At 41.5% G+C, this 10,141-nt stretch overlaps 1 protein-coding gene across 1 annotated transcript in view; it reads right to left on the reverse strand.

The window, feature by feature from the left end:
* The window catches only part of LPAR3 (lysophosphatidic acid receptor 3), a 101,504-nt gene extending 98,401 nt beyond the window's left edge, over window positions 1-3,103 (reverse strand). The window contains exon 1 of the mRNA XM_066376682.1: window positions 2,965-3,103. The gene's annotated coding sequence lies outside the window, so the exon portion shown is untranslated. The remainder of the gene's footprint in view (window positions 1-2,964) is intronic.
* Between the last annotated feature and the right edge of the window lie 7,038 nt (window positions 3,104-10,141).

Consider the following 10,141-nt stretch of genomic DNA (forward strand, 5'->3'; position numbering starts at 1 on the left):
TGAGTGCAAAAACAAGCACAAAAAAGTGGGAAATGAAAGTAAAAAAATCTACAACCACTGTATAAGATGCACCCAGTTTTTAGACCCAATTTTTTCATAAAAAGGTGCTTCTTATACATGGGGAGATATGGTATTATTCCCATTGTGTAAATGAGAAAACAGATTCAAGGATGACAAGTGGTTTATTCAAGGTCATTTGAACTCAGAAAATTGGGACCTGTATTAGAACCTGGGCCCCATAGTCCAACTGCTTCTCTAACCCAGCACTGTGAAAGTGCACACTCAGGGCTTCTGCAGACACCTCTCCCATCCATAGCAGGACTACATCCCTGGGGTAGAAAATGTATGTGGGGACTCCTCCACATACATACAGAATCCAGTAGGAGAGACACAGGATCAGCAAGGCCAGAGAGAAGGCAGCTCAGTACCTGCAGGAGGGCTGATGAGGAACGAGCAAAAGGATCACAGCCAGGAAGGGGGTTGGCAAGTAAGGAAAGGGTGTGGAAGTTCTCGAAGTCACCTATAGCTTGGGGATCTATCTTTGCACTCTTGATGGACCAATGTACTCTTAACACCCATATTTCCAGAAATGTCAATACTTTAATGTCTACCTGGAAGAGAAGAGAAGAGAAGAGAAGAGAAGAGAAGAGAAGAGAAGAGAAGAGAAGAGAAGAGAAGAGAAGAGAAGCCAACTGGCATTTAAGGAGTACTTTGTGTATATCAGAGACCGTGCTAAGTGCTTTTCTTTAATCTTGGGAGGTGGCTATAACCTTCATTTTTGCAGACAAGGAAATAAAGGTCTAGGGAGGCAAAGCAGTGTATCCGAGGTCACAAAGCCTGGCTGGGAACAAAGGTTGGTCTGACTGAAGAGCCCTGCTCTTTTCTTTATACGACATTCATAATGCCTTGGGCCTGGGCTCTGCCATTTAGAAGCTTGCAATCAGACTTAACCACCCTGTTGGGTATAATCACAGGCCAGAAAGCATTTTGAGCTAATGTCTACTCCCAGGAGAAAGGCTAATGGGCAATCTGAGCTATAGTAATTCCCAATCGAGTTACAGCGATTCCCCTTGCTCCAGCCCAAAGAGAAAGGAGGCTGGGTTTAAGTCATGGTGGATTTTTGTTCCCAGCAGGAAGATGGAAAACCTAGAAGAGAAATAGCCAGCCATAATCCTGTGGATATGACTTTGAAAGTGTGTGCCTTAGTTGCTGCCCAGCTACAATGCTGTGTGCACATTTGTTCGTGTGTGTGTGTGTGTGTGCGCGCGCGCACACGCGTGCGTTTTGGAAAAATGAGAGAATGAACATGTTGTAGACTCTCAGATTCTGATGAACATATGCAAAAAACAATCAAGAATTTTAGTGTTCTCATTTCAGTTTTCATTCATAGAAAACATACAGATCTGTTCTATCAAATGTCTTATAAAACAGCCAGATAACTAAAATAGATCTGATCTAAAAGAATCAGGTAGTTGATTTATGCATTTGTCAGATTTAGAAAAGAGGGTGTGTCATTTGTATTTAAATCAAAGCCACAAAGTTTGGATTCTAAAGACAAAAATATACAAGAAAAAGATGTGCCTAAATGATCTATTTTTCTAGTTCTATGACAGTGACAGCCAATGTAAGTTATACCCAAATGGTTAAATGTTCTGATACGGGGTCATGACACTGGGTCAAAAAAAAAACAACTCTGGAAGCTTATGTCAAATACATAAGCCTCATTGGAAGGGTTTGCTTGCAGGGTTTTCTTTCTTTCTTTCTTTCTTTTAAATAGTTCAGTTTGTTTAGAAAAGCATGGTATCAACAGAGCCAAGGCTGTGTGTTTCTAACTGTATCACTTCTGGGGGGGGGGGGTGCAGGGGGGGAATTCTACTCACTACTCAATCACACAAAATTGGACCCAATGTCTCATGGGAAGCAGGGTAGCAACTTGATAGATAGTTCACCAGAAAACCCAACAATCTTAGCAATACAAAAGTTCATGCATTAATGAAACATGGTGCAGTGCATGGAATAACAACCTACTGATAAAGGGATCATCTGCTTGTGCCTAACATGTACTTTATTCTTTAACTCATAGAAAACAAGTAGGAAGGGTAAGAAGCGAGGCAGCCCTTAACTTCTAAAGTAACATTCCAAGACAGGTAATGCTCTGGGTGGCAAAGGCGTGAGGAGGTAAGTGTGCTGCAATAACAAGTTACGGGCGGAAAGGGGGGGAGGCATTTCGTGGAAATAACTCACTTAAAAATTGCCTACAAATGTTTTAGAGAGTCGTTTTCATGGTTACCTTAATAAGATTAAATTGTCTTCAACATTCACGGTCACTCCTCAAATTACATGCTTGAGAAATGTCTAAACAATTTTGGGTAGTCGCAGCTTGCTGAGGGAAAGCAATAAAGTAACACTGCTACAGAACAAAGCACTTTTGTCTTCCACGGGAACCGTCACTTACTCTTACTAAGCACAACCTGCCAACAGTGCTATTAGTTAATAATAATTATTTCCCGAAGTTTTAGATGCCTTGCATGGTTCGAGCTGCTCCCTGACACACCACCGTACCAGGAGTAACTGTTATATCCCCGAGCCCCGCGGGAGAACCTATGTTCCCGCAGACGCCGGCAGGACAGTCTGAGAAGCACCTGTCCACAGCAGAGCGGAGCCTGGCCGCGCCCTCGGCGCCCAGCCCACCCGCCCACCGCCGGGGCGCACGCTTCGCGGCTTCGGCATCCCGAATACTTTTTGCTCTTGGGGGGAGAGGGCGCAGTGGTAAAGGGCAAGGTGCTCTACACTCCACCGCAAGGGTCCTGTCCCAGGTGCTTGGAGCGGGTTTGGGCCCCGGGCTGGACGTCAGGCAACCCCGAAAGCTGGATCCTGCGGAGGCCCCTGCAAACCGCCCTCCCCACGCGTGCCCCGGCCAGCTGCACTCCGGGAACCCTCCCAAGTGCCTGGCGCTCCACTCACCGCTCACGCTCGCCCGCGCCGCCGAGCCCGGGAGCGGGGGCCCCTGCGGCTGCCGCATACCCTCGGGCAGTGCGCGACGGGGCGACCAGGTGCTCGGCTCCCGCCTGGCACGAGTTGCACCGAAGGACCCAGTGGGTGGCGGCGGCGCCCCTCCTTTTCAACAGCAGCTGCGACGCGTCCGGAGCCCAAGGGAAGTTTGGCGGAGCAAGGGGTGGTGCTGAAGGGGCGGAGGGGCCGCGTCCCCGCCCTGCCCCGCCCTACCCTGGGCGTCTAACCGTTCCCATGGAAGAGCGCCCCCCACCGGCAAGGCACGGATCATGCTCTTCTGCAGATGCTGTACGGCCTGGGACTGGTCCCCAGGAGGGTGGCCCGCCTGGAGGAGAGGGAGCCAACAAAAGGACCGCTATCATCCACAACCTTACAGAGCCATACCTCAAAGATCCGTATTAAGTGCTGTCCCTCTGTCTCTCAGGTTTCTTTTGAAGAGGCAGCGGGGGAAGTGCAGCCTACACCCATCCACCCACAACCCCATTGTGAGAAAGAAGCAGGCTCACTGCCAGGCTGAACACTTGTTCTAAAACTCGAACCCCAAAACTACCCAAGGGTGCAGGCAGCCCCAGAGTCCAAGGATGATCACGTATATCTGGCCTGGGGCCTTTCCTAGGCATCTTTTGATTGAAACAGGAAACATAAAGTATTTAAAGTTACGAAATACTTTTTAGCTTCCTAGGGTAAATAGTCCTGGGTACCTTGTTTTTCAAAGAGGAAATAAATATAAAGCCTCCACTGACCCACCTTTGGTAAAGAAGAAAGATGCAATGTAAAACAATGTCATGAAGACTTTGTTCTCTCTGAACTCTGCAAAGCAAAATGAGATCAGACACATGCTAAATGTTGGGCCTTCCTGGTGACCTCACAGAAGGGAAATATTGTAATCTGAGGTCCTTCTTACTCATGCAGCAAAACTTGGGAAACAGCAAGTGCATGTGCCCAGTGACTGCCTGTAACCCTTTGCCATTCATTCATTCATTCATTCATTCATTCATTTGTTCTTCATTCAACTTTTGTACGCCAACTAGGAACTTATTCCAAGAAACAACCTGAATGATAAGCTGCCCCACACCATCTAAGAAATTCTGCTCTTTTTTTATTATTATTAAATTTAATGCAGTGACATTGATAAATCAGGGTATATATGTTGAAAGAAAACATCTCCAGATTATTTTGACATTTGATTGTGTTGTATACCCCTCCCCCAAAGTCAAATTGTCTTCTGTCACCTTCTATCTGCTTTTCTTTGTGCCCCTCCCCTACCCCACCCCCTCTCTCCTTCCTCGCCCCATCCCCCCTCTCCCCACCTCCCTACCCCCCGTTGCCATCACATTCTTGTTCATGTCTCTGAGTCTCATTTTTATGTCCCATCTATGTATGGATTCATATAGTTCTTAGTTTTTTCTGATTTACTTATTTCACTCCGTATAATGTTATCAAGGTCCATCCATGTTATTGTAAATGATCCGATGTCATCATTTCTTATGGCTGAGTAGTATTCCATAGTATATATGTACCAAAGCTTTTTAATCCACTCGTCCTCTGACGGACACTTGGGCTGTTTCCAGATCTTCACTATTGTGAACAATGCTGCCACAAACATGGGGGTGCATTTTTCCTTTTGGAGCCATTCTATGGTGTTCTTGTGGTATATTCCTAAAAGTGGGATAGCTGGGTCAAAAGGCAGTTCGATTTTCAGTTTTTTGAGGAATCTCCATACTGTTTTCCACAGTGGCTGCACCAGTCTGCATTCCCACCAGCAGTGCAGGAGGGTCTCCTTTTCTCCACATCCTCGCCAGCACTTATTCTGTGTTGTTTTATTGATGAGCGCCATTCTGACTGGTGTGAGGTGATATCTCATTGTGGTTTTAATTTGCATTTCTCTAATGATTAGTGATGTTGAGCACTTTTTCATATGCCTATTGGCCATCTGTATATCCTCTTTGGAGAAGTGTCTATTCATTTCTTTTTCCCATTTTTTGATTGGATTGTTTGTCTTCCTGGTGTTGAGATTTACAATTTCTTTATAAATTTTGGTTATTAATCCCTTATCAGATGTATTGTCAAATATGTTCTCCTATTGTGTAGTTTGTCTTTTTATTCTGTTCTTGTTGTCTTTAGCTGTGCAAAAGCTTTTTAGTTTGATATAGTCCCATTTGTTTATCCTGTCTTTTATTTCACTTCTCCGTGGAGATAAATCAGCAAATATATTGCTCCGAGAGATGTCGGAGAGCTTACTGCCTGTTTTCTTCTAAGATGCTTATGGTTTCACGGCCTACATTTAAGTCTTTTATCCATTTTGAATTTATTTTTGTGAGTGGTGTAAGCTGGTGATCTAGTTTCATTTTTTTGCAGGTAGCTGTCCAATTTTCCCAACACCATTTGTTGAAAAGGCTGTCTTTACTCCATTGTATTTCCTTACCTCCTTTGTCAAATATCAGTTGTCCATAGAGCTGTGGGTTTATTTCTGGGTTCTCTGTTCTGTTCCATTGATCTATATGCCTGCTTTTATGCCAGTACCAGGCTGTTTTGAGTACAATGGCCTTGTAGCATAATTTGATATCAGGAAGTGTGATACCTCCCACTTTATTCTTCTTTTTAAGATTGCTGAGGCTATTCGTGTTCTTTTTTGGTTCCATATAAATTTTTGTAATATATGATCTATATCTTTGAAGTATGTCATTGGTATTTTAATTGGTATTGCATTGAATTTATAGATTGCTCTGGGTGATATAGACATTTTAATGATGTTTATTCTTCCTAACCAGGAGCACAGTATATGCTTCCACTTGTTTGTATCTTCCTTGATTTCTTTTAACAATACTTTGTAATTTTCCGAGTACAAGTCTTTAGTCTCCTTGGTTAAGTTTACTCCTAGGTACTTTATTTTTTTGGTTATAATAGTGAAGGGGATTGTTTCCATAATTTCTCTTTCTGACCGTTCATTGTTGGTGTATAAAAATGCCTCTGACTTCTGAGTATTGATTTTATATCCTACCACTTTGCTGAATTCATTTATCAGGTCCAGTAGTTTTTTGACTGAGACTTTAGGGTTTTCTATATATAATATCATATCTGCAAATAATGATAGTTTTACTTCTTCTTTTCCAACTTGAATGCCTTTTATTTCTTCTTCTTGTCTGATTGCTGTGGCTCGGACTTCCAGGACTATGTTAAATAAGAGTGGTGAAAGGGGGCACCCCTGTCTTGTTCCTGATCTTAAGGGGATTGCTTTTCATTTTTGCCCATTGAGTATGATGTTGGCTGTGGGTTTCTCATAGATGGCTTTTATCATGTTGAGGTATGTTCCCTGTATTCCCACTTTGCTGAGAGTTTTGATCATAAATGGGTGCTGAATTTTATCAAATGCTTTTTCTGCATCTATTGAAATTATCATATAGTTTTTCTCCTTCTTTTTGTTTAAGTGATAAATCACATTGATTGATTTACGAATATTGTACCAGCCTTGCCTCCCCAGAATAAATCCCACTTGATCATGGTGTATGATTTTTTCCATATATTGTTGCATCCGGTTTGCTAATATTTTGTTGAGGATTTTAGCATCTATATTCATCAGAGATATTGGCCTATAATTTTCTTTCTTTGTGTTGTCTTTGCCTGGTTTTGGAATCAGAATTATGCTCACCTCATAAAAGGAGCTTGGAAGTCTTCCTTCCTCTTGAATTTTTTGAAATAGTTTGAGAAGGATAGGACTTAGTTCTTCTTAGACTATTTGGTAGAATTCAGTTGTGAAGCCGTCAGGCCCAGGACTTTTCTTTGTTGGGAGTTTTTTGATAACCGTTTTGATCTCATTTGGTGTAATCGGTCTGTTTAGGTTTTCTGATTCTTCCAGATTGATTTTTGGAAGATTGTATGTTTCAAGAAATTTGTCCATTTCACTAGGTTGTCTAGTTTTTTGGCATACAGTTCTTCATAGTATTTTCTTACAACATTTTGTATTTCTGTTGTGTCAGTTGTTATTTCTCCACTCTCATTTCTAATTTTATTTATTTGAGTCCTCTCTCTCTTTTTCTTGGTGAGTCTAGTTAAAGGTTCATCAATCTTGTTTACCTTTTTAAAGAACCAGCTACTAGTTTCATTGATCCTCTGTATTGTTTCTTTAGCCTCTATGTCATTTATTTCTGCTCTGATCTTTATTATTTCCTTCCTTCTACTAGCTCTGGGCTTTACTTGCTGTTCTTTTTCTAGTTCTTTTAGATGCAGGGTTAAGTTGTTTATTTGAGCTTTTTCTAGCTTCTTAAAGTGTGCCTGTAGTGCTATGAACTTCCCTCTCAGTACTGCTTTTGCTGTGTCCCATAAATTTTGAGTTGTTGTATGCTAATTGTCATTCGTTTCTAGGAATTTTTTTATTTCTTCTTTGATCTCATTTTTAATCCATTCGTTATTTAACAACCTGCTATTTAGTTTCCATGTGTTTGAGAATTTTTGAGCTTTTCTGTTGTGGTTCATTTCTAGTTTCATGCCGTTGGGATCAGAGAAATTGCTTGATATGATTTCAATCTTCTTAAATTTGTTGAGACCACTTTTGTGCCCTAACATGTGGTCTATCCTAGAGAATGTACCATGAGCAATTGAAAAGAATGTATATTCTGCTGCTTTAGGGTGAAAAGTTCTGAAGATATCTATTAAATCGAGTTGATCTAGTGTTTCCAATAAGTCTGCTGTTTCTTTGTTAATTTTCTTTCTTGAGGATCTATCTAGTGATGTTAGTGGGGTACTGAAATCCCCTACTATTATAGTATTGCTGTTGATCTCGCCCTTTAAATCCATCAAAGTCTGCTTTATATATTTAGGTGCTCCTATATTAGGTGCATAGATATTTATAATAGTTATATCTTCCTGTTGGATTACTCCCTTTATCATTATGTAGTGGCCTTCTTTATCTCTTACTATATCCTTTTTTTCAAAGTCCAATTTGTCTGATATAAGTATTGCTACCCCAGCTTTTTTTTCACTTCCATTTGTATGAAATGTTTTTTCCATCCTTTTACCTTCAATCTATGTGTATCTTTTGTTCTAAGCTGTGTCTCTTGTAGACAGCATATGTACAGGTTCTGTTTTCTTATCCATGCAGCTACCCTATGTCATTTGATTGGATCATTTAATCCATTTACATTTAAGGTTATTATTGATATGTAGTTGTTTATTGCCATTTTATTCTTTAAAGCTGTATTCCTTTTTTGCTATATTCTTTTCCCACTTTGATCTGTTTACAACAGGCCCCTTAACATTTCCTGCAGCATTGGTTTGGTTGTAATGAATTCCTTGAGTTGTTTTTTGTCTGGGAAGCTTTTTATTTCTCCTTCAATTTTAAATGATAGCCTTGCTGGATAAAGTAGTCTTGGTTGTAGGTTCTTGTTCTGCATTACTTTGAATATTTCTTGCCATTCCCTTCTGGCCTCAAGTGTTTCTGTTGAGAAGTTGGATGTCATCCTTATAGGGGATCCTTTGTAGGTGATAGCTTTTTTTTTCTCTTGCAGCTTTTAATATTTTCTCTTTATCACTTAGCTTTGGTATTTTAATTATGATGTGTCTTGGTGTAGGTTTCTTTGGGTTTTTCTTTAATGGAGTACTCTGTGCTTCTTGAACTTGTGAGAGTTTCTCCTGCATTAATTTAGGGAAGTTTTCAGCTATGATATGATTGAATAAAGCCTCTATCCCTTGTTCTTTTTCTTCTTCTTTAGGAACACCTCTGATGTGGCTGTTATTTCTCTTCATGTTGTCACAGAGCTCTCTAAGAGTTTCCTCAGACTTTTTGAGTCTCTTTTCTTTTTTCTTCTCTGCTTTCCTGCCTTCATTCCAGTTGTCCTCCAACTCGCTGATTCGATTCTCAGCTCTATCTATCTTGTTTTTAATTCCTTCCATTGTGGTCTTTATTTCTGATATTGTATTTGTCATCTCCGACTGATTCTTTTTTATATGTGCTATTTCTTTATTTAAGTGTTCATAATGACCATCCATTGTTGTTCTAAGATCCCTAAGCATCCTTACAATCATTATTTTGAACTCCGCATCTGGAAGTTTGATTATTTCCATATCACTCAGTTCATCTCTCGAAGGTATCTCTTGTGGTTTCATTTGGATTGCACTCCTTTGTCTTCTCATCCTCTTTTTTGTTTGTTTGTTTTATTTGTAGAGTTGGTTGAGTCTAGGCTTGGTGTTGTCTGCCTCCAGTTTTCAGTTGTGTTATTTCTAGGTCTTCTTGGGTTGGTATCAGCTATTATTTGTAATCCACTTTCGGATTTGGGCAGCTTTGAAGTCTTGATTTGTTTGTTTTCTTAACAGGTGATAGTCTTGTTTACTGATCTCAGCAGGGGGCTTCTTTGAAACTGTATCCAGGAATGTGGTGGGTGTAACCTGAGACTCTGAAGGCCTCTTGCACCAACTAATTTCTCTGGGGGCAGGGTGTTTTCTCAGCTTCAGTAGGGGGAGGTGTATCTCAGATCTCCATGGAGACCTGAGTTACTGCCCCTCCTCCCCACTTCTTGTTTTCAGCTGTGTCTTGTTGTGCTGATTGGAGCTGGAGAGATGTCTGGAGATCTCTGATCCAGAAGCAATTCAGTACTGTTTTGTGGGGAAGGATCAGACCCTCCTCCAGCTATGGCTGCCTCCAGTACTGGATGAGTCAGCTCTTTTAGGTCATCTCCTGCATTGCTTAGCCCCTTACGGTCTGTCCCTCTCTCTCTCATTTCCACTTGGGAGATAAGCTGATCTTTTCAATACACCTCGCTCCCTGGTTGCCAGGCAAGTGGCTGTGAACAGTATTTTCTGCTCTTTTCCCTGGAGTGAGATCCCCTCTGGGCTCTCAGCCTCACCCCCTCCCTTTGTTCCTGTAAGCAGGGGAGATTCAGGCACTCCCTACCAGGTTTGTTGTGGCTTCTTCTTTGCTCCTTGTTTTTTGAGAGCTGTTCTTGTAGTCCAGAGTTGGTTTTTCACGCTGATTTTTCCTAAATTGATTTGTATTCCAGTTTGGTGGTGAGAGCTGTGTGTCTGTGCATCCGCCTACTCTGCTGCCATCTTCAGGTCCAATTCTGCTCTCTCTTAAGACCATGTTTTATGCCTTGTGCAATGGACCTCATCCCGTAGGCCACAACAGCCTTGTGAA

The sequence above is a fragment of the Saccopteryx leptura genome, chromosome 3 (genome assembly GCF_036850995.1).
Source record: "Saccopteryx leptura isolate mSacLep1 chromosome 3, mSacLep1_pri_phased_curated, whole genome shotgun sequence".
NCBI lineage: Eukaryota > Metazoa > Chordata > Mammalia > Chiroptera > Emballonuridae > Saccopteryx > Saccopteryx leptura.